Source organism: Crinia signifera, chromosome 2 (assembly GCF_055691185.1).
Source record: "Crinia signifera chromosome 2, ASM5569118v1, whole genome shotgun sequence".
In the NCBI taxonomy this organism is placed as follows: Eukaryota; Metazoa; Chordata; class Amphibia; order Anura; family Myobatrachidae; genus Crinia; species Crinia signifera.
In genome coordinates this window covers 115,069,396-115,092,820 of record NC_139218.1, presented here as the reverse complement: position 1 = coordinate 115,092,820, position 23,425 = coordinate 115,069,396, and the positions used below count along the sequence as shown (strand labels likewise).

The window sequence follows — 23,425 nt, the reverse complement described above, 5'->3', positions numbered from 1 at the left end:
CAAGTATTAGATCACAGGGGAGCGACATTGGTGCATTTTTACAGTCTGACCCATAGCAGCTATAGAGGGTTAAAAAGCCCCACCAATGAAAAGGTGGGTGGAGCCGGGTAGACTGACAGAAGCATAAAAAATTTTTTGTATAAAATATTAGTAACATTTCTTAGTCCATGCAGATTAACATAAATGGGGACAGCCATTCCGGTTTTTAAATTTTAAATTGTTTTTTATATCTCCATAGCAGGAGTCTTAACTCACTATGCATTGTATGGCGAGTAGTGATGCTGTGATCCAGCCTCACGTACCCGCCCCTAGAATCACTGGTTGTAATTTGAGTGTTGCACTGATCACTGTGATAATGTTGTTTGTTTACATTTTGGTCTCCTAGATACCGCCCTGTTGCCAGGCTGCGGCAGACGCCGAACAAGGGTCCGGGATGTCACTTCCGCCGGAAGCACAGAGCCGATACCGGAAGCGGACCGGAGACCCAGTGCAGGCGCCGGTGGGCCGGGGGACGGACGGAGGGAGGAGGTAAGAGTTTATTTCACTATATATACACTGTCTGTACACATGCTTTTTATCCTGAAGAAGGGGTGATTCCGACCCCCAAACGTAGATTCGGCAATAAAGTTTTTTCACTTGCTTTCACCAAGCTACAGTCTCCAAGTGCCGCATGTCCTGTTTGTGCAGTACACACACATATATATATATATATATATATATATATATATATATATATATATATATATATATATATATATATATATGCAAGGTTTTTAGGGTGGCACTCACTGGTTTTCTTCTAGAAATCTTACACCTGGACACAGGTAAATTCTGTTCGACATTTCAATCCTCTCGGATTTTTATCAAGAACACAAATGACAAAGGTACTCACCAGACTTTTAAAGAACAAACAGTGCACCCATGTGAGATCCTGTGCGGTGTCCTTCCCCATTGGGTTGCGGTGGATTGCCGTGTGCAAACGCATCAGCGTCATACTGTAACCTGGAGGAGAGTAGGATCAAACCTCTCAGAAAAAAATGCGCTCTAGTGCGCATGTTCCAACTGGCATCCGTGGAATGTCCAGTTGTCCCGTGACTGACGGGACTGCCCCTGTACGGCTGGTGCTAAGGAGCAACTACAGACGGGGGAATATGACAGGCGCTGTCCAGAGTAAGACCGCGCCGCTGCTGGAATATCTGCTCGTGTGTATGTGGGTAGACTACGCAACCCGGCACAACTTTAGGGGGAATTTCAAGGCACATGCATAATGGAAAAAGTGACAAATAGATAAAACAATGAGAAATAATAAAAAAAGAAAAGAAGTGACTGAGCGCGGTGTCAAAACCTTATGACCCACACTATCAAAATGTCAAAAAAGTAAGCAAATATAAAAACATGACACATGTAGCACTTGTGTGTATCTTGCTCCATGCTGTCACATGAAAGAATGCATACTGAATGAATGAAAAACCGGTTAAGCCGATTTACGTGGGTAAAACTGTCTGCACATTTAGGGAAAGGGCTGGCCAACATCGCTCTGCCATCAGGCTGGCACTCAGTGGAAAAGATGTCGACCAACCTGTGGCCAGACGTTTTGTCATGGCTAAACACTCACACCCTGAGATATCGTTTAATTGATCATGTGCCAGCATCCAAAAGAGGGGGAGACAGAGAGCGAGCGCAATTACAACTTGAAACATTCTGGATCCACAAATTGAATTTAATAGCCCCGTTAGGGCTCAATGAATCAATCTCTTTTTCTTGTTTTTCTTGATTTGCCAGGTCCATTTGTTTATTCAATCCTATTTGTTTATTGCCATGCTGATACACTCAGCGGACACTGAACAAACATACTCAATAGTGGTTTTTCTTATTGCCAGTATGTTGTTTGCTGTAGAATGTGTCTTTCTTCAGTTGTGTAACGATGATTGCCTTACTACACATTGTTACTGTACATCTATTTACTTTGATGGACATCGGCTTACCCGGTTTTTCATTTATTCAGTATGCATTCTTTCATGTGACAGCATGGAGCAAGATGCACACACGTGCTACATGTGTCATGTTTTTATATTTGCTTACTTTTTTGACATTTTGATAGTGTGGGTCATAAGGTTTTGACACCGCGCTCAGTCACTTTTTTTCTTTTTTTATTATTTCTCATTGTTTTATCCATTTGTCACTTTTTCCATTATGCATGTGCCTTGAAATTCTCCCTAAAGTTGTGCCGGATTGCCTAGTCTACCCACATACACATGAGCAGATATTCCAGCAGCGGCATGGTCTTACTCTGGACAGCGCCTGTCATATTTTCCGTCTGTAGTTGCTCCTTAGCACCAGCAGTACAGGGGCAGTTCCGTCAGTCACGGGACAACTGGACATTCCACGGATGCCAGTTGAAACATGCGCACTAGAGCACATTTTTTCTGAGAGGTTTGAGCCTACTCTCCTCCCGGTTACAGTAGGACGCTGATGCGTTTGCACATGTTAGCATCCAAAAATCATTCCTATAAGACACAACTCACACTTTAAGAACACTCTCGGACATTCAATGGAGGGAGGGCATGTGGCTAGCCACCAGTGATGTGACCTCCCTATATACGGTTATACTGTAGATCACACACAAAGGATAGAAGCAGCCAGACATTTTCTAGAATCAGATCCCAACATACCACATACCCAGACCCAGTTCATTCTAGACTCCATAAAATACATATTGGAACATAATTATACTTGGTTTACCAACCAGTACTACCTACAGACTACAGGAACAGCCATGGGGATGAGGTTTGCTCTGAGTTATGCGAACCTCTTAATAAGCAAGTGGGAGGAAGAGAGCATATGGAGAGGGCATGACTTCAGAGCAAACCTCGTCCACTTGCGAAAGTACATTAATGATGTCTTGATAATATGGGAGGGACCAGAAACAAGAGTTCACCAAATACTTAAATTATAATAACTACAACTTGAACTTCAGGTACTTATGTAATATCTGGGCTCCCGTTTTTCTTATGAGACCGTGTCCCCTCGCGTGGCTTGCTGCGCTCGCCACGCTTCAGGCACGGTGGCTCGCTGCGCTCGCCACACTATATAAAATCAACTCCATGCGTAGTTGGATAGTAGGGGTATGAAAAAATGGGGTGCATTTAACATGGGAGCCCAGATAATACATAAGTACCGAATAATGCAATAACCAGGGACAGGAACTAAAGCAGAAATTTAAAGAAAAAACTACAACAGCAAAACAGTGGACGAGGCATACGAGAAAATCACGTCAATAAACAGAAACACTTTATTAGAAGACAAGAAAAGTAACACTACAACAAAAAACACAGACCAAGGTCCATACTTCATCACTTAGTACAACGACTCAGCAAACCAGATGAAACACATAATCAATAAACATTGGCACATATTAATGGAAGATGACACGCTGGTAGAAGTACTGACGGACAGATCCAAAATAGTCTACAGAAAGGCACCTGACCTCAAGACGCAACTGGTACATAACCACATACCACCAGTTAGTAGTGTACAAACCAGAATATAAGGTACCACAAAAACACCGGGTTTCCACTACTGTGGCACATGTATGGGATGTAAAACCACAGACAGACAAGGGAAAAAGAAGGTAACGGAGATAACATCATACACCACTGGACAAACACACAAAATAAAACAGGAGATCACATGCCACACCAAAGGGGTAGTGTATGTCATATCATGCCCATGCGGCAAACAGTATGTGGGCAGAATGCTAAGACCTGTGAAAACCAGAATATATGAGCACATACGAAACATAAGGATAGGCCTCGAGCAGCACAGCCTGTTAAAACATTTCAGGGAAACACATAACATGGACTCGTCACTAATGTCCATCACAGCCATCACTCAGGTTCCAGTCAACTGGAGAGGGGGTGACTATTCTAAAAGAATCAACAAGGAAGAGTTGAAGTGAATCTATACGCTTCAGACAATGCAACCTAGATGGCATAATGCAGACTTCAACATTAGCGAAATAGTATAACCATAAGTGAACTGCACACTTTAACCCCCCCCCCTTTTTTTTTCACTTCTCCGTCCCTTCCGAGGGAAACTCTGAGCCACAAACAATATAACCCATCCACAGCACTCAGTCTAGACATAGACAATCAGGGTCAGCTATACTCATAAATTACACTTTGACATACAATCGAACTTCCTACACATCTAGCTTGGCATACTACAACATATCCAGGTGGATTAACATAGTGCACTCTAGACACAATTCTTGCGTATCTTTACTGCACCAACACACTAGCAAATAATTGAATTCTAACTGAACCACCATCCACCTGTGTCTCCTGCAGGGAACCCAATTCCCCTCCAACCACCCCTGCACAAATCCCCAAATTCCAGGTCGCCTACTGCAACCCACCACCCCCCAAACTACCTATCCCACCCCCTCACCCAACAGCACGAGAGTTCTATTTTACATGCACAATTATATTTGTTGTGTACATTAAATGTTCATGTGCAAAATATATACTGTGTCATCCAAATAAATATGTGTCATCCTCATATTGTTAGTGCTGCCCACTAGCAAACATTAGTACAAACCATACTTTGTAAATTTGTATTGCCTAACCAACATTTTTGGGTACACAGAGTGATACTAATAAAAGGTTACTACCTCACAGTGGTACATCATTTGCAGGAGTGCGCATTTCTATCCCCTCACCATTTTTGAACAATAACTGGGTTCCTGGACAGGACCCAGAAATTGCTGCACCAATTCACACCTCCTCGAGTAGAGCACGGTACAAAACCCAACTACAAGAAAACTGCAAATGTGTTGTGCACACAGTATCTGAGAGAAAGGTAGCCCACATTTGAGTACTGGCGGATGGTGACTTGCAGCTGACAATAGAGTGTTGCGATCCATTGGTTTATGGTAAAGGGTTGTGGAGAAACCGTCAGGATTGATGGTGACACATACATCCAGAAAATTAATTGATGTATTGCTGCAAGTGGATGTAAATTTTATGTTTACGTCGGACTCATTGAGGTGGGTGATAGTAGATTGCAGTTGGTCAGGTGGACCTGTCCAAATGAGAAAGACATTGTCTATGTAGCAAAGGTATAGAGCCAAATATTGTGCTATGTGTGACTGAGAGAGAAGCAAGTATTTTTCTATTTCAAACATAAATGCATTAGCATGTGTCGGGACCATGCAACTGCCCGATGCACACCCTTTAAGCTGCAGGAAAAACTCCCCATTGAAGAGGAAGAAATTCCTTGTTAGCGTAAGTTCCAGCAGTTGTAGGTAAAAATCAACATCTGGGCCAGTATATTTATTGCTGCCAGTGATCAATCTGTGGGTGGCTGCCAATCCTCGGGCATGGGGAATATTGGTGTCCAAGCTCAAGACATCAAGAGCGCAGAGTGGGCAATGGTGGTAATGATTGGAGTTTCAGAATAAAGTTTGTGGTGTCCTTCTGGTATGCGAAAAAGTAAAAATGGAAAATGGTGGACCGCAAATTCACAATTACTTTCATTATGCAGCTGCTAATTAGGGGTACTCTGCCCCTAAGATTCAGGAGAAAGAAAAAAAATAAAAAGCAGTGCTTTATGAAAGTAATTAATTTATTAAAACCAAAATATAGTTAGTATGATATTAAAATATTACACAATATTCCACATATACAGGCCGGTATTTAAATTAACTTTATAATACAATATAATTAATACAAAAGAGCTCTCTCACAGCTAGAAAAATAATAATCATATTAATAAATACTTAATTATTCAAAGAACCTATTTTCAAAGCAGCATGGTAATTAATACTGATATAGCACAAAATACTTTGCAATGGATTGGCAAGTCAAGTAAGTTCTCCGGAGCTTTCTCACAGCTCTAATTACTTATAACGTGCTTTTCAGATATTCTTATCCTTAATGCCCTTAAACTAACACATGTTAGTATATTATATATATTGAATAGAGGAGCAAACACGTGATTATCGCACCCGATTGTTTTCTTCTATTTTTTATTCTCAATGACTTTAGTCGGGTTTACTCTCTGCCGATAGTTACCGGACTTTATAATGAGGTTACAGTCTCGACTTAATTTATTTAGGCATCATGCAGCATGAAATTAAATTACTTGGATACTTGCAAGTGGAGCTCCACAGTTTTTAGGAGGGATCCCTTCCCCATAATCAATGCATCGCTTGTTGCTGCCCTTTCTGGAATAAGAACCCGGGCAGCAGGGTAGAATACGGCCAGTATCCAGATAAGGATTTACGCGTTTCCCTGCCTCTCCTTAAAAGGTCAGCAGCTTCCTCAGAATCCTCTGTGCACTGACCACGCTGCTGCCACCCCTCCAACTACCATCAATAGCAAAAAACTCCCTTAAGGGGCTCTGACCAGGACCTGCACAGGGGCCATAGAAACTGCACAAGGAGGGGCCAGCAGTGGCAAATGATACACAAGAGGGAAAACAACAAATCCCTAGTATTCAATCTATCATCCAAGGCCCTTACAGCCACTGAGATTTTGGTTCTTAACCATGGTCTGTCCTTTGTCCCCACTAACCAGCATAACTCGTTTGCAAGCAAAGTAAAAATGTACAAATTTGTTGGTCACTTCATCTTAAAGAACACTTTGGTGATGTCATCTCCATTCCACGCACTTAACCTGCCTGCCTACGCATTGCCTGTCTTTGATCCCCCTTCTAACAATCATTCAATTAAATGCTACCACCGATTCATGAATAAAACTGCATGTAGCAACATGACCAGTAATATACCTAAACACATGAAATTATCACAAGCAGAATTTACAGCATTGAAGAATTTCAGCACCTATAATGACATCATTAGCAGACCAGCGGACAAAGGGGGGGTTGGGTTGTTCTTGATCTTGCCTTTTACAAGCAGAACATTTACAAACAACTAGTGGACACATCAGAATACCGCAAATTGGACGGCGATCCGACTCAGAGCTTTAAAAGGGAAATGGATTCCATCCTCCAAGCAGCTGCTTTGAATAACATCATTTCACAACACTGCATGGATACACTCAAAGTTACCACTCCCATCATTCCTTTATTGTACACCCTACCAAAGCTCCACAAGGATGCCTGCCACCCGCCCTGGATGGAGGATCATATCAGCCCGAGGCTCCCTCTACCATTCCATATCACAATACCTTGATGTCTTCCTTCAACCTGTGATCCAGGAACAAGGTGCATATCTGAAGGGCACCACAAACTTTATTCTGAAATTCCAATATTTACGACCATTTTCCCCTCATAGCATATTCTACATTCTTGATGTGGTGAGCTTGTACAACAATATTCCCCAATGCTCGAGGATTGGCAGCCACCCGCAGAGTGATCACTGACAGCAATAAATATACTGGCCCAGATGTGGACTTTTACCTACAACTGCTGGAACTTATGCTGACAAGGAATTGCTTCCTCTTCAATGGGGAGTTTTTCCTGCAACTTAAAGGGTGTGCAATGGGCAGTTGCATGGCCCCTACATTCGCTAATGTGTTTATGTTTGAAATAGCAAAAGACTGGCTCTATACCTTTGCTACATAGACAATGTCTTTCTCATTTGGACAGGTCCACCAGACCAACTGCAATCTACTATCACCCACCTCAATGAGTCTGAGGTAAGCATTAAATTTACATCCACTTGCAGCAATACATCAATTAATTTTCTGTTTGTATGTGTCACCATCAGTCCTGACAGTTTCTCCACAACACTTTACAATAAATCAACGGATTGCAACACCATATTGTCAGCTGCAAGTCGCCATCCGCCAGCACTGAAATGTGGGCTACCCTTCTCTCAGCTACTAAATGCATGACGCATTTGCAGACCGGAAGCAGAGACCCATATTCAAATGGACCAAATGGTCAACAAATTCATTGACAGAGGCTATGAAGCCTCCCAGCTTAAACCAGCCAAAGCCAAAGCCTTGTCTATTCCACGCACCTTGACTCTGGTACCCATAGTCCACAAAGACATTCCCCAAGGCAGATTAACATGTTATTCACAGCTAGCAATGAACTGGTACGCACTGCCAGGATGTTTTGGCCAATGATTACTACAGACCCAGATCTCCCAAGTCTACAGGGCACAAGCATCTTACCTTTTTATAAAAGAGAACATAATCTTAAGGATCTATTAATCAAGAGTTACAGCAATATGGGCACGAACACGCCAACTAACTTTCTAACAAAACAAACGGGGAATTACTGGTGTATTGGCCATGTTCCAGCATCTGGAGACTTGCCCTTCATTTAAACACCCACAATCTGGGGCCACCATCAAGTTCCGACAAGTACTTACTTGCTCCAGCCATTTTGTTGTTTATGCCATCCATTGCCAGTGTGGGCTCCTTTTACATTGGCAAGACTTTGTGCACCTTCAAGGAGAGGATGACGGTCCATCGCTCCTCCATCAAATTGGCCTTTGAAGGGCCAGAATCCGACCAACCCCTGGCCCGGCACTTTAAGAGTCACCACCACTCTCTACCATCCCTACGATACTGGATGCTTGAACAGATCCCAACCAATCACAGAGGGGGTGACCGCAACAAACTCCTCTTACAATGCGAAGCAGCATGGATTTATTGCCTAAACACAATTGCTCCAGGCAGGTCTGAATGAATATTTTTCCCTGAACTGCTGCTTATGGACATCTTTCACCTATGTTTTTTTTATTATATTGCCTATGTTCTGACATCCATCTCAATCAGCACATCCAGAACTTTGCCTATGTGTTGTAGATCATGTCTTATTACCTGGTTTGCATTTCCATGTCTGCTTATACATTTGATCTTTCTCCTTGTCTGTCTAACCCCCGCCCCTGCCAGTGTACATGTCGGTCCCACTTTTATATGATACACAGTTTTTTCTTTCAGGTTCACTGTTCAGCGCTACAAATACCTGTCTTTTGATATGGGACTTTTATAATTATGTCAGTGACGTTATTCTGCGCAGATGGGGTTACACGCTGGCCACAAGTGGTTCCCGCATTGGGAGTTGCAACCACAGTCCACAGTGCTGATAATAAAGAAATACAGATGGGGCAGGCCTCTTCTTTGCTGGCGGATTGTCATAAGTCACCGCTGCCAATCCGCCAGCAGCCTGGCTCGCCATCTGACTGAGACACGTGTGCGTCTCACGCGCATGCGCGTCTCGATCTCCGTCGGCGGGCGATGGGAACTCTGTCCGTCTCTGCTTCAGGGAGACTGACAGGGTTAGGGGGGGGTGTGGGCAGGCAGCGGGGACCCCGGGTCACCACCGACAAGCCGGCGGTGACCCGGGGGAAGCGCTGGAAGCACCGTCGGAAGGGGACACGCGAGCCTCTCGTGCGCGCGCGTCCCCTTCTCACTATAGATATGGCGCTGGCGGGGGATTGTGGCTGCTGTCACCATCGCCATCCCCTGCAAAGATGGGACCTGCCCCATCTGTAGTGCAAAAAACATGAAAAAATGTGCAATATATAAATCAAAGGTGCACAAAAAACAGAGAGGATACTTCCCTCATATGTATCCTATCAGAGGAAAGGGTTAATCCTTCAATTCTTTTTTGAATGGAGAAAAAGTTTCCTCACAGCGCGAAGTCCGGGGTTTTCAGTGAAAGTTCCAGATATTGTATAAATAAATCTGAAAAAACACAATGTGTAGTAAAGTATGTGATATGCCAAGGCAAGATACAAAGTTTACATGGTCATTAGAATGACAGTCAAGATATAATGCGTAACTCACTGTTCGAGAATCAATGATAAGTGCTCCCTAATTTTTACATGATGAGTTCATTAAAAGTTATGTTTTAAGCTAAACAATCATATCATACAATTAACATAAAAAAGAGTGCGCCCAAAAAGGCACATTTGTCTTTCTGTTTGCTCCTTGCAAACAAACCCCCTTGTATTCAGTCACAATTACTGAATGTGTTGGGCGCACCACCAATCCAAGACTACAATAATTGTATAAAGGTAGTCCAAGATATTGGTTCAATAGATGGTATATTTAGAATGCTCTAAGTGATGGTCAAAGTCTGTGCGGATCCATACACCCTTCCCTGCAACGTAGTAAAGTATATAATAAAGTGAATTCCAATCAAACGGTTTTCTCTGTTTCTTTACCCCACTCACACAAATTGGATGCAAATATTATATCAAAAGGCTTCTTTTAAATTGTGAATTGGTCTGATTCCAGGGGCAAACACAGGATTTTCAGAAGGGGGTTTCCAGAGAGGCGAAGCAAAGCCGGGTCAGTTAAAGTATTATAGATAGACCAAATGTATATAAATAATAATAATAATAATAATAATAATAATAATAATAATAATAATAATAAATATATATAGTGGAGTGGGCTTATTATTCATAATTTTCTGGTGGGAGGACAGCTTGCTTGACTGCAGATATCTCCAGTTCCCGAAAATAGATTTCTTAGATTTTAATGGAATTAAAAACTAGAGAATCCCACCTACCAACTGGTATTGGGGACTAGGGGATCAGACTTCCGGAGGCAGAGCAATCTGCCAACGAGTATATAAAACTACATACCAGGTGTGTGGAGCTGGAGCAGTAACCAGCTGCTGAAAGGCTGATATCTCTAGTTCTGAGTACAGTAGAGACAAGCTACTAGTGTCCTTCAAAGGGGCAGAGTCCCAGCTTTTGGAATATACCCTCAGAAAAACTCTACGTCAGACAGAATCTGAAATATCTGACTGGGAAAAGCAATTAACATGCTTGGATGGGGACCACTGCTTCGAAGTCAGATATCTCCGGTTTCCAAGGGCCGATTTTTAAAATCCTTGTACCCATGGAAAGAGGGGGCCCTCAGCTTTCAGCTTAGTGCCCTTAGACTCCTGGGGGTGTTTCTGGGTACTCAGAAACCCCCCCTGCGTGTGCTACTGGATTCAGAGGGGCGTACCTCTACTCACATCAATAATATATACTGTAGTATCCTTGTCGGTGATTATGATGGGCCATAGTTTTTTAATCTCACGATTGCCAGAACACCAATCATGAGATTAAAAAACTGTGGCCCATCATAAATAAAAAACAAGGACTTCCCGGCATTATATGATACTCAGATTATGCCAGCATACTCACAAGGTAGTAATTTAAAGCAAAAACTCGTCAAAGTGGACATAACAAACTTAAACCCTGGGACTAATACAGGTCACTTTTTACGAAGGAAAACTGGTTGCTATCGATTGTACAACCTGCAATTCCCTTACAATGGGCAACACATTCTCTCACCCACATTTAGGGAAACAATATAAGATTCAACATGTATTGATGTGCACATTGAAGTTTGTTCTCTATTTGTTAATGTGCCCATGTGCCTTGGTATATGTAGGCAAAACAGAAACCACCTTTAGGGAGAGGATGGCCAATCATCGATTGGCCATCCGTCAGGCTCTCTCTAAGGGGGTGGCTGAACAGCCGGTAGCCAAAAATTGGTTGGCAGCCGGACACTCTGCGGCAAGCCTCAGATCAAATATTATCGATCACATTGCCCCACTTAAATGGGGAGGTGACAGGGGTCGTATGCTTCTACAACTTGAATGTAGATGGATCTTTTGGTTGGATACGATATCCCCTAGGGGACTTAATGAAAACCTGGGCTTATATTGTTTCCTTTGAACCATTTCCTAAATTTATAATATTGGCAATATCTGAAAACGTTTACTGATAACACACTTTACTTCAAAATATATATGTATGTATATATATAAATATATATATATAAAAGCTTTAACTCATATATATATATATATATATATATGTAAATATATGCGTGTATATGGCCGAGAAAGATGGTGGCGTTATGCCTGGTGCTGAGGAGGTCGCTTTGGGTGGGTCAGCTGCTTGGGGGGAGGGCTGCCTCAGGATGTGGATAAAGGTCACCTTGCGGAAAAAAGTCCGGGGGTGGGGGCATCAGAGACAGGTCCGGCTGCTCCCAGTTAAGTGATTGCTGTAAATTATATCTACTACACTTAGTGTATATACAGTACATATTATACAGTATACATACAGCACATTATTCAGTACATTACTATTACATATTAGGGCAGTATGGATGGTGCAATGGATAGAATTACTGCCTCACAGCACTAAGGTCATGGGATCGAGTCCCACCATGTGCCTAACTGTGCAGAGTTTGTACAGTATATTCTCCCCGTACTTGCATCGGTTTTCCCCAGGTACTCCGGTTTCCTCCCACAATCCAAAAATATACTGGTAGGTTAATTGGCACCAATCAAAAATAACCCTAGAATGTCTGTGTGTGCATGTACATACGGTAGGGAATATAGATTGTAAGCTCCACTGGCTCAGGGACTGATGTGAGTGTTCGAAAATTATCTTTAAAGTGCTGCAGAATATGCGTGCACTATATAAGAAACTGGTAATAAATAAATAATAAAAAACACAGGTGTGTCCGGCTCTCACTGTTGCATCAAAGATATTGCCCTGGGTGCCTGCATCAGGTACAAAGTTTTCTGGTCACCATGTGCAAGCAGCAGGGACATGTAGCACTCCTAGGGACTCATATGCTTGTTGAAAAATATAAAATTTCCTTATTAAATTTATGCGGAGCTGTCGCTCCATTTCTAGTATAATCATGTGACAAAAAACAAACCAAATGCAATAAAACAAACTATACACTGACTAAAGAAAACAACTCAAATTTAGAAACTTATTGAGGCCTCCTAGACTGATTGTATTCAAAGTTAGTATCCATTTACAGTCTACCTGGAAATTATGTTTATCTCTATCATCACCTCGTATCATGAGGGAACGTAATCTATAATGCGGTACCTAAACGTAGCTATGTTATGTTGTGCTTCAGCAAAATTTATTACCACGGCTTGTTCACTAGAGCCTGTGGCAAGGGCGCTCTGATTGCAACCATACAGTATGTTAGGCCATGGGTCCCTAAACTGTCTTGCCCATGTGTAAAAAACATGGGAAAGAGAGCAAGTGCACAACGTATCTGGAGGTGCAAGTTAATGCATGTCTTTTCCTACAGGGCTGCCACCAGGGATTTTGGGGCCCGGAATTGATTTCCAGTTTGGGCCTCCCCCCCATGCCAGGCACTGTGGAGTTGCTCATGGTGGATGAGCTGTCAGTGTGGGAGGTAGATTTATTTGTACATACTGTATCTCACAGTTTGTAGTGCTTGTGCATGCAGACCCCCATCTCCCTCCTCCTTTCACTTACCTCCCAATTCAGCAGGTCCAGAAGCACGGCCAGGCTTCTTCAATGCAGGACGCTGGTGGCCAATTAAAATGCAACACTGGCTGATGAGCCAATCAGAGCTCATGTACCAGAAGCTGCTCTGATTGGCTAACGGTAAACAATCTCTGATTGGCTCAAAAGCCGGTGCAGCATTTTAATTTGCCGCCGGCGTCCTGCATTGAAGAAGCCAGGCTGTGCTTCCAATTCCTGTGATGTTTCCACTTTGCAGGTATTTGGCAGCCATAAATATGGCCACCGAAGATGAATACGAATGGATACCACATTGGAAAATACAAATGCGGTGAATACGGCAGATTAGTGAATTTTCCCTGATCACGATTCATATTTTACAGAAAATATGACTAATGCCGGTTGTATAAGTTCGTAACCAGGATCGGCCTTATTTCGGCACTTTAGTAAAATTCCCCCTAAGTCTTTTTTCAACAATATACAACAGTATTCAACAATATCCTGTGAGAACCGGATGGGGCTCAGGTTCTCACCATGACTTAAATCACAAGCTTATGTTACAGTGTTGGTGTCACACCAGCTGCTTGTGATGTGTATGCCATGTTTATCTCAAATAGCTAAAGGTTGAATAACTCTCAGCTCTACAATATAAAAAGCTGAAATGATGGATATTGGTCACTCTTGGAAAAAAAGCTTGTGCTAACTTCAACAAGGACAAGTGAGTATGGCTCATGTTCTTACTGAACTTTGTTTTTCATATACTGGGAATTCCATTTATTCTTCTACAATTATTTTATATTACAGTAAACACTACTTTCTTGATTAAATTAATAGTATAATGCAGTAATAATGCAGAAATATATATACACATATATATATATATATATGTGTGTGTGTATATATATTTATAGATATCATTACTAAACAAAGGGTTATGGTATAGCATATCAACAGTGTTCTTAGTAGAACCTGTCTAGTTAGATGCCTAAAGGTAGTAAACGGCATCTAGATTGACAATTCATGAAAGTTAGACGCAAGTGTTGATGGGAGCATTATCGACTGGAACAAGATCGACATGAGTTTTTCATTTTTTTGGTGAAAAAATGTGAAAAACTAATGTCGACCATGTGTCTGTTGATCACGTTCCATTCAACCTAACGCTTGTGTCTAAATTTCATTATTGTCAATCTAGACGCTGTTGACTATCTTTAAGCATCTAACTAGAGGGTTGGGATCATTTGGTCTACAGCAAGTTGGTCGACATGCATTAGGTCGACACCAATAGGTTGACATGGGGAAAGTTGACATGGATATAGGTCGACATGGGTCAAGGTCGACATGGAACTAGGTTGACATGGGGTTAGGTTGACGGTGTCTAGGTCACCAGTCTAAAGGTCAACATGGGGTTTTTCACTGTTTTTGACCCGAATGTCAACACTGTCGACATAGACACATTTTAAAGTGCACCGCATCCCCTCGCATCGCTTGCTTCGCTCGCATTGCTCCAGGCAAGGTATTACTTTATTCTCCCACCACGCCCTTGTGGATGGTAGGGCATGAAATACCACCTGCCGGCACATGTCAGCTAAAAAAACAGTGAAAAACCCCATGTCAACCTTTTGACCATCGACCTTGACACTGTCAACCTAATGATTATGTCGACCTAATGACCCGTCGGCCTAACCCTATGTCGACCTAGATCCATGTCGACCTTGACCCATGTTGACCTATATCCATGTTGACCTTGACCCATGTTGACCTATATCCATGTTGACCTTGACCCATGTTGACCTATATCCATGTCGACCTAATGCTTGTAGACCAACATGCTGTAGACCAGGCTTGTCCAACGTTGGCCCTCCAGATGTTGTGAAACTACACATCCCAGCATGCTTTGCAATAGTTTTAGCATTCTCTAATAGCAAAACTGTGGCAAAGCATGCTGGGATGTGTAGTTTCACAACATCTGGAGGGCCAACGTTGGACATGCCTGCTGTAGACCAATTGACCGTATAACTAGATGCGTTAGACTAAGTGTGGTCGACCATAACAGATTAGAGACAACCTCCAAAATGAAATGCATTTACCCATGTGCTAAAAGTTTTATTTATCAAAGCTGCTTTAGTTTTTCCAAGATGCTTAGCAGATTGACCAAGCCACACGGCAGCACTCTACATATATACCCAAATGTGGCCTATGATGGATAGACTACTGTCACTTTGCTGTGCATATTGGCAAGAATAACCTATATACTGCTATTAACCAGGCACCCACCATCCAGGGGCTTCAGCCTGGCCTTGGGTGGCCTGGGGAGGACAACTTTATTGGGGGGGGTCCCCATTCCCCCAGAGAAAAAGCTTTGACCACGGGTCCTTGTGTAGAAAGTTTCCCTGCTGGATGTTGGAGCCCAGTGCTGTTTTTAAAAAAAAATACAGGGGACCCCTAATTATTTTGTTCCCATATTTGGGAACCAGGACCGGTCCAAGAGCCTAGTGCTGGTTTATGAAGTATGGGGAAACATCTATGTAATTTGTCCCATATTTTGGAAACCAAGATCGGTTTAAAGACCCTGGGGCTGGCTATGCTCATGGGTAAGAGACCCACGCTATTTCTTTTATGCTTACTTATTTTATACATTTACACAATGAAGCATCATATGGACCTTACTGATCCATTCAATGTTTCAGGGTCAGCCATTTTTGGCTGCCTAATATGTATGATTTCACTTTCGGAGAATAAATATCCTAAGAACTCTAAATTTGCTGATTTCTCAGGCAAAAAAGACATTTATAATCTTCACAACTTCAATTTACGGAATAGATGTAACAATCTAGACATGACCAGTGAGTGAGTCTAACTGGGATTATGATTGAGAAAGGTTTTGAGCCTGTTAATATGTTTGAGATGGATAGATACAGATTGTGAGAGGTACTGAGAGGGAGGAGTCAATGATAACTTCAAGGCAATGCACCTGTTGGCTAGGTGAGATAGTTGTGTCATCTACAGATAATGATATTGTGGGAGTTGAGGTTATGCAGGAGGGTGGAAAGATTATGAGGTCTGTCTTAGATATGCTACGTTTAAGAAAGCTCTGTGACATCAAAGCGATAGCAGAGACGCTATTTTATATAGAAAAAAAGTAGAGGAGGTCCATTGAACCTCCCTCCTTACGGTTTTAGCATGTCTCCTCGTGTGTTAACATTTATTTTGCTTTGACGAAAGTCTCCATCCTTTACTTTTTAAAATCATTGATAAATTTGAAAATCTCCATTGTGTCCTCCTTTCCCTTCTCTGTTATAAACTAGGGATGTGCACCGGCCACTTTTCGGGTTTTGGGTTCTGATTACCTTGAGGTTTTGGGTTCTAATGGGTTTTGGCAAAAGACCTCCTAAGTGTTTTGTGTTTGGATTTTTTGAGTTTTGGGTTCTGATTTTTTTGTTAAAAAAGCATAAAAACTGCTAAAATCGCAGAATTTGTTTTTTTTTTTTTTTGCTCCTACGCTATATCAACCTCAATAACATTTATTTCCACTCATTTCCAGTCTATTCTGAACACCTCATACCTCACAATATTGTTTTTAGAGCAAAAGGTTGCACCGAGGTAGCTGGATAACTATGCTAAGCCACACAAGTGTGCGGCACAAACACATTGCTCATGTAAGCGTTGCACTGCAGCGGTAGATACGGCAGTACTAGGCACCAGACAGGTAGATACGGTAGTACTAGGCACCAGACAGGTAGATAAGACAGTACTAGGCACAAGACAGCAATACTAGTATTGTGCACCAGCAGAATTTATAATAATTAATTTTATATTAGGTACTGCTTGGAAGTGGCACTCAGTGGCACACGTCAGTGCACAAACAGCATGAAATTATTTTTTACAGTCCCACAGAGCACAAGTATTATTATTTTTTCATTAAATTAGATATAGCAGCCTAGTATGTACTTGTACTACTAGGTAGGTACACTTAGGCAGTAACACTGCCAGTGGCAACAGTGGACTGAGTAAATAATACTGGCAACCTCTATTCACAGTATTCAGTGAAGGTAGGCAGCACCAGTGGACTATATATAATTCAATTAATTATTAGAAATATAGCAGCCTAGTAGGTAGAGAAAATAAACTACTAGGTACTAGGTAGGTATGCAGGTAGGCAGTAGCACTGCCAGTGGTCACCACAAAAGGTAGTTATTATATTACACACCACCAGTAGCTTTATGCAGTGCACCAGCAGAATTTATATAATAATTAATTTTATATTAGGTACTGCTTGGCAGTGGCACTCAGTGGCAAAAGTCAGTGCACCAGCAGCATGGAATTATTTTTTACAGTCCCACACAGCACAAGTATTATTTTTTAATTAAATTAGATATAGCAGCCTAGTATGTACTAGGTAGGTACACTAGGTAGGCAGTAGCACTGCCAGTGGCAACAGTGGACTGAGTAACTAAATAATACTGGCAGATTCAGTGCAGGCAGCACCAGTGGACTATATATATATAATATAATTAATTAATTATTAATATATAATATAATATTACAGGCACAGCACAGCACCAGAGGTAGGCCCCAGCACAGAGGAGACAGTAGTACTACAGGTACACAGTTAGACTGTTCTCCTAAGCAGAGAGGAGAACAGAGCACACAGCAGCACTGAGGGAGACAGCCCCAGCGAATAAAATAATTAATTACAGCACAGCACACCAGAGGTAGACCGCACAGAGGAGACAGTAGTACTACAAGTACACAGTTAGACTACACAGCAGCACTGAGAGACAGCCCCAGCGATTAAAAAATATTGCGTTCAAGGTCAAGGTCAAGCTCAAGTTTAAGCCCCAGCAGCAGCACCAACACACCCTCTCCCAACCCACTACTAGACTGGAGTGAAGATGGCGGGCGCAGCAGCCGCTTTTAAAGCCTTGCGAAATCCGGCGCCGGGAGATGACGTTCTGACCACGCGGACGGACCCGAGTCAGGCAGGAATCTCTGAGCGCTGCTCGGAGCCGGGCTCGGAATGATGACGTCCGTGGGGGCTCGGATCTCTGGAATCCGAGTCTGCACATCTCTATTATAAACTGTACATAATATGATATTTCCTGGTAAGTTTTGTAGTGCAAGTAAGTCTTGCACCACATTTTAGAGATATGTCCTCTGGAACTGGTCAAGATATTCTAGTTGAGGCCATACCAGTGGCCTATACATTACCTTTATAATTAATTTTTTTCCCTGCTACTGTTTCTTCTCCCTATGAAACCAAGCATATGACTTGCCTTCCTCATTGCTTTGTTAGGGCTATTTCACATGCTTCGGCTCCAGCCGGGCAGCTAAACCCCACACGGCCAAAAGCCGTGCCACACACAGTGGTTAATAATGGTCACAATTGTGTCCATTCACACGGGACGGCCACAGCCCGGCTGCCTGGTTGCAGCCGGATCCCACCACTGGAATTGACGGCTGCCAGACCGTGTGAAATAGCCCTTACAGTAATTACCTGCCTTAATAGTGCCATTCATGCTGTATTTAGTCTTAGAGTTTTTGAGAGCTAAGACTATGATTTTGCAATTTTGAGGAATTATAGTGTAATTGGCATGTTCTTGACCATTCCTCTGTAAAAAAGGCATATTTATTTATTTATTAACAGTTTCTTATATAGCGCACACAGATTCTGCAGCGCTTTACATAGCATAGTTATGATCAAAAACACATAACAAATTACAGTACAAGACAGTTTAGTACAAGTACATATTGATACCATTTGTCCCGAAACAATATACTGACCCCTTGGGTAAACTTTCCCTCTTGCAACTGCACTCCATTCACTATGACCCTCGGTTAAATATCCTTCAATCAGGCTTCAGTGAGTTACACACTTGCAGGTCCACTCACTGTGGGGAGAAAGTGCAGGGGGCAGACAGGGGGAAAAAATGGTCTCACCCATGGAAACGGCCAGCAATTTAAGGGTGTCCCCATGAATATGCTGGTCATTCCTATGGGTACGCAGGTGGGTCGATGCCTGCCTGGGGCGGATAGCTGACATAACAGGATGTAAGCTGCCTGCCCCGTTTCCGTCCTAGAACTCATAAATAAAAGTCATTTGACTGACTTTTATTTGCAAAGGCAGGAGAAATCATCCCATGGTCGGTGACCATGGAATGATTTCTCATTCTAGTGGAGGCAAGCGAGTGTATGTGTTCCAGTACACACAACATTGCATTGTACTGAGGGGATTAGGTGTTGGGGGTGTCGGTATTCGGTCATGTGGCGGGTGGCATCTCAGGCACTTGGTAAGCTGCAATGTTGCAAATAAGATTCCAGGACATAAAACTAGAATTCCAATCATCACAAAGTATAGTACTTAACACAAGAGATGTCTTTTTAAAATGTACTTAATGCATACAGTGTTAGTTAATGCTGTACAGAGGGTGGCCGATGCATCACAAGCAAAATACAATGCTTACTGCATCCAGCCCAGTGTATGTAAGGTTTGGTTTCTGTTCATATTTTCAAAGTCCACAAAGGAGTATTCTTTCATGAAATTACATCACATAGTAACTGCAATGTATGTTATTAAACAGCTTCTTAGACTCCCAAGATGATGCCCAAATGTGTGATACTGGTGACAGCTGTGGCCCTTGTCTGTCTTGTACAACTTGGAAAAGCAGAAAAGTAAGTCAACAAATTACTAAATTATATATTTATAAAAATTTAATCTATTTGCATTTAAACTCAGATCGCATTTAAACTCAGCACTTCAATGGGGATGTTTTGCAGAGGCACAGTAATGGAGCTCAGTGCCAGTATACAGTATGTGATATTAATACTGGTATGAGCCACATTACTGAGCCTTGTAAAACATTTACATAGAAGACAGCCTCTGTTATGGTTCATGGATGGGACAGATTTTTAAAGTGCCACTTGGGACCCATTTGGGACCCACTGGGTCCTAGGCAGGCACCTAATGGGAAATCCAGGCCTTTTCAGTGTTAGTCATTATGCAAGATTCCATTCATAATGTAACTTTAACTATATTCTAGGAATATAATATATGGAGGAAATGTTACTTGAAAAACATAATTATCATTCAGACTATATTTTAGGCAACATTTCAAGTATGGATTGGAAAATATTCCGACATTGCAAAGGTGCGACATGTGTGCTGAGATGCATGTAAACACCAGCATAACATGCATATTTGTCACACCCATGGCCATATACATTACAGTTTGCCGCAGCCTAGTTGGCTGAGTCATGGCTGCAACTAGGCATAACAGATGGGTCAACATGGCCGCATCATAGCCACGATGAGCATGGCTACATCTGCATTAGTCAACATTGCCAAATGGCGGAACGGCAATGGTCAACACATGAATAGTTTCACAGGATTCCTTTACGATTTTCTTTATTTTCTTGAACTCTTTCACACTTTACCATCCATGTGAACAATTATAAGTTACAGAAAAGAGTGCCAAGAGCAGCAATAGTGAAGTGAGGCATCAGTCCTGGAGCATGGCAACTGAAATGTCATGATAGGTGATGCTGTACACTAATTGGGGGTCCATGCACTCAGGTGTCGACATTGACATATGTCCACATGTTGCTTGTGTTGATCTCTAGCGTCAATCATTTACATGTATTTCTTTTCATGTTGACATAAGTATTGTTTACATAGACTTTGTCAACCTAATGAGCCACACCTAAGAAATGGGTCTGAACATAAATCATTTTTTTGTTGGTGCTGGATATGACTGTGAATTTATACTGTAGTGCTGTGCGAGTAGGGTGGTCAATGCTTATCATCAAATGTGTAACTTTAAAAATCTAAAGGGGTTATTCAGTGTGTGGCAATATTTCAGATGGTTTTACATATTGTACATACCAATTAGATGCTGCCGTTTTCATCCACATTGCAGCCATGCAGATTCTACTTTTTGAAAAAGTCAAATCTGCATTGTCAAAAATGGATACTAGATTGTCAAAACCTCTTTGTTTTTGACAATCTGTTTCCATTTCCGACAGCCCGCGGCTGCTCCGGCTGTCGGAAAAGTGCCTCATCACTAAAAACTAGTTTCACTCTGATATCACTAATCGTGGTTTACATTTTGATTTACTACTATTGTAGTTGCTGACATTATCATTTTTCTTCCTGGTGTAGGAAGGATGAAAGCAACCATGAGACTCATGAAAGGGAGATACAGCAGGACAATGCTGACAATGGAGAAATGAGGGATGAGAGGGGAATACCTGAACTTTTGGGCAAAGCTTTTGCTTTATTTAAAAGTAAAGTTGGTTAAATAAAACCTGCCATTTTTAGTAATGATATACATACATTTGTATATGATTGTTCTATAATATATCAGGAAATATTTCCTTCTGATAATATGATCTATAAAACATGAGCATAACTAACCCAGCATTGTGTGGTTTTTATTTGCCTGATGCATACTGTATATACAGGTCATTAGGACCAAGGACAATCTGTCATCCAGTCTGATGTACTGTCAGGTATGTGACTGTAGATAGCTGTAGATCCTATTTGCGTACTTTGGGCATTCCTCCCAATATGAACATCTCCATGAGGGACAGAATGCACTATTCCTGGACATCCCTCTTAATTTATGATTACCATCACCTGTGTTCACATACCATTCATGTTCAAAAATAGTAATTGTAAATTATGTGTGAATTCCAGGAATAGAGCATTATGGCCATGCTGGAATGGGTCATGCTGGGAGGTATGCTTTGAGAGACTTTGTGGAGGTGATGTGGCAGGAGACAGATCTCTCCTGCTTGAGAGATCCCAGGGATTACCTGCATGAACCTGTTCCAGCATCATGCACCATTACCTACAAGTAGCATAAACTCTTTAGTAAACTATACTTATTTTTAGAACCATACTTATATCAAAGCTTTGATGCATGAGAAGCAGTGTCCATCACAGTGAGCTTACAGCAGCTCTACCTAATGTCTTTAATATAGGCTTTTCATAGATTCAGTCATCTGCTGGTTTGTGCCTGTAAACTGTAAAGCCCCGGTAACAGGACTGCATGCTATATATATATATATATATATATATATATATATATATATATATATATATATATATATATATATATATATATATATATATATATATATATATATATATATATTCCAAAGACAAAAAACCTTACGGTTTCACATGCCCCATTAAGGCTTCTTACACATGATCTGGCATTTCAGAAACCTGTTGTAACTCTTTCACTCAAACTCCAAAAAGCAATGAAATTCCGATCATTAAGGCTGACGCCTTAATGGACGTGTTCCTTGCGCAATGCAGATATGGTACGCCATCACAGCCTGTGGGTAAGTGCAGATTCAGCAGTCTCACAGAGTGAGATTGCTGTCACTCACACAATGGTGGAGCTGCTAATTCACAGATTTGTGTGCTCATTGGAATACACACATGCAGTCTATGCAACTGAAGGTCTAAACAGTAAACAGAGCCGAGAGGATGGGGTAAAAGTGGTGTTGATTGGGGGAGGAGACAGTGCGGTGCAGTTGAGGAGGAATAGAAATGCGTAGATGGTGGAAAGGCTAAGCAGCACTGATGGTAGACTAACAAATGCGGATGGGTGGAAAACAGTGGCACAGATTGGGGGAGGTAAGACAGAGTGATGCGATTGGGTGGGAAACAGTGAAGCAGTTGGAGGAAAGACAGAGTGGACCAGATAGGAGAGAGACAGCAGTACAGATGGAAGGAAACTGTGGCATGGACGAGAAGGGCAGAGCAGCATAGATGGAGGGGGGACAGAGTATCACTAATAGACTAGGATGCATTGGCACAGATAGAAAGAAAAAGAGTGGCATCGGTGTGGAAAGACACCCCCCCTCCGGTCCCGTGTAGCCCCGCCCGCTGGCAAACGCAGGATTTTCAGAAGGGGGTTTCCAGAGGGGCGGAGCAAAGCACGGAGATGGACACTTAGGTGACCCAGTATATGCCAGGTCAGTTAAAGTATTTTAGATAGACCAAATGTATATAAATAATATAAATTATATATATATATATATATATATATATATATATATATACATAACAGCAGTGTAGACCCATGAGCATAGCAATGTAATTTCCACTAATTACCCCTTTACTGCACAGATGGTGGGAGATGAGGTGGGAGAAGGGGGCATTGGGCTGAATGAGAGGCCCTAATACAT

The 23,425-nt window shown here is 41.9% G+C and overlaps 1 long non-coding RNA gene across 2 annotated transcripts; it reads left to right on the top strand.

Annotated features, from left to right (window-relative positions):
- The first annotated feature begins 393 nt into the window (after positions 1–393).
- Positions 394–21,527, top strand: LOC146058831 (uncharacterized). 2 transcript variants are annotated; one of them, XR_014469985.1, is made up of 3 exons: positions 394–528; positions 19,807–19,897; positions 21,384–21,527. It is a non-coding gene; the product is annotated as an uncharacterized LOC146058831 (long non-coding RNA). The 2 variants fall into 2 exon arrangements; XR_014469984.1 differs by lacking the exon at positions 394–528 and adding an exon at positions 13,918–13,946.
- Positions 21,528–23,425: the final 1,898 nt, after the last annotated feature.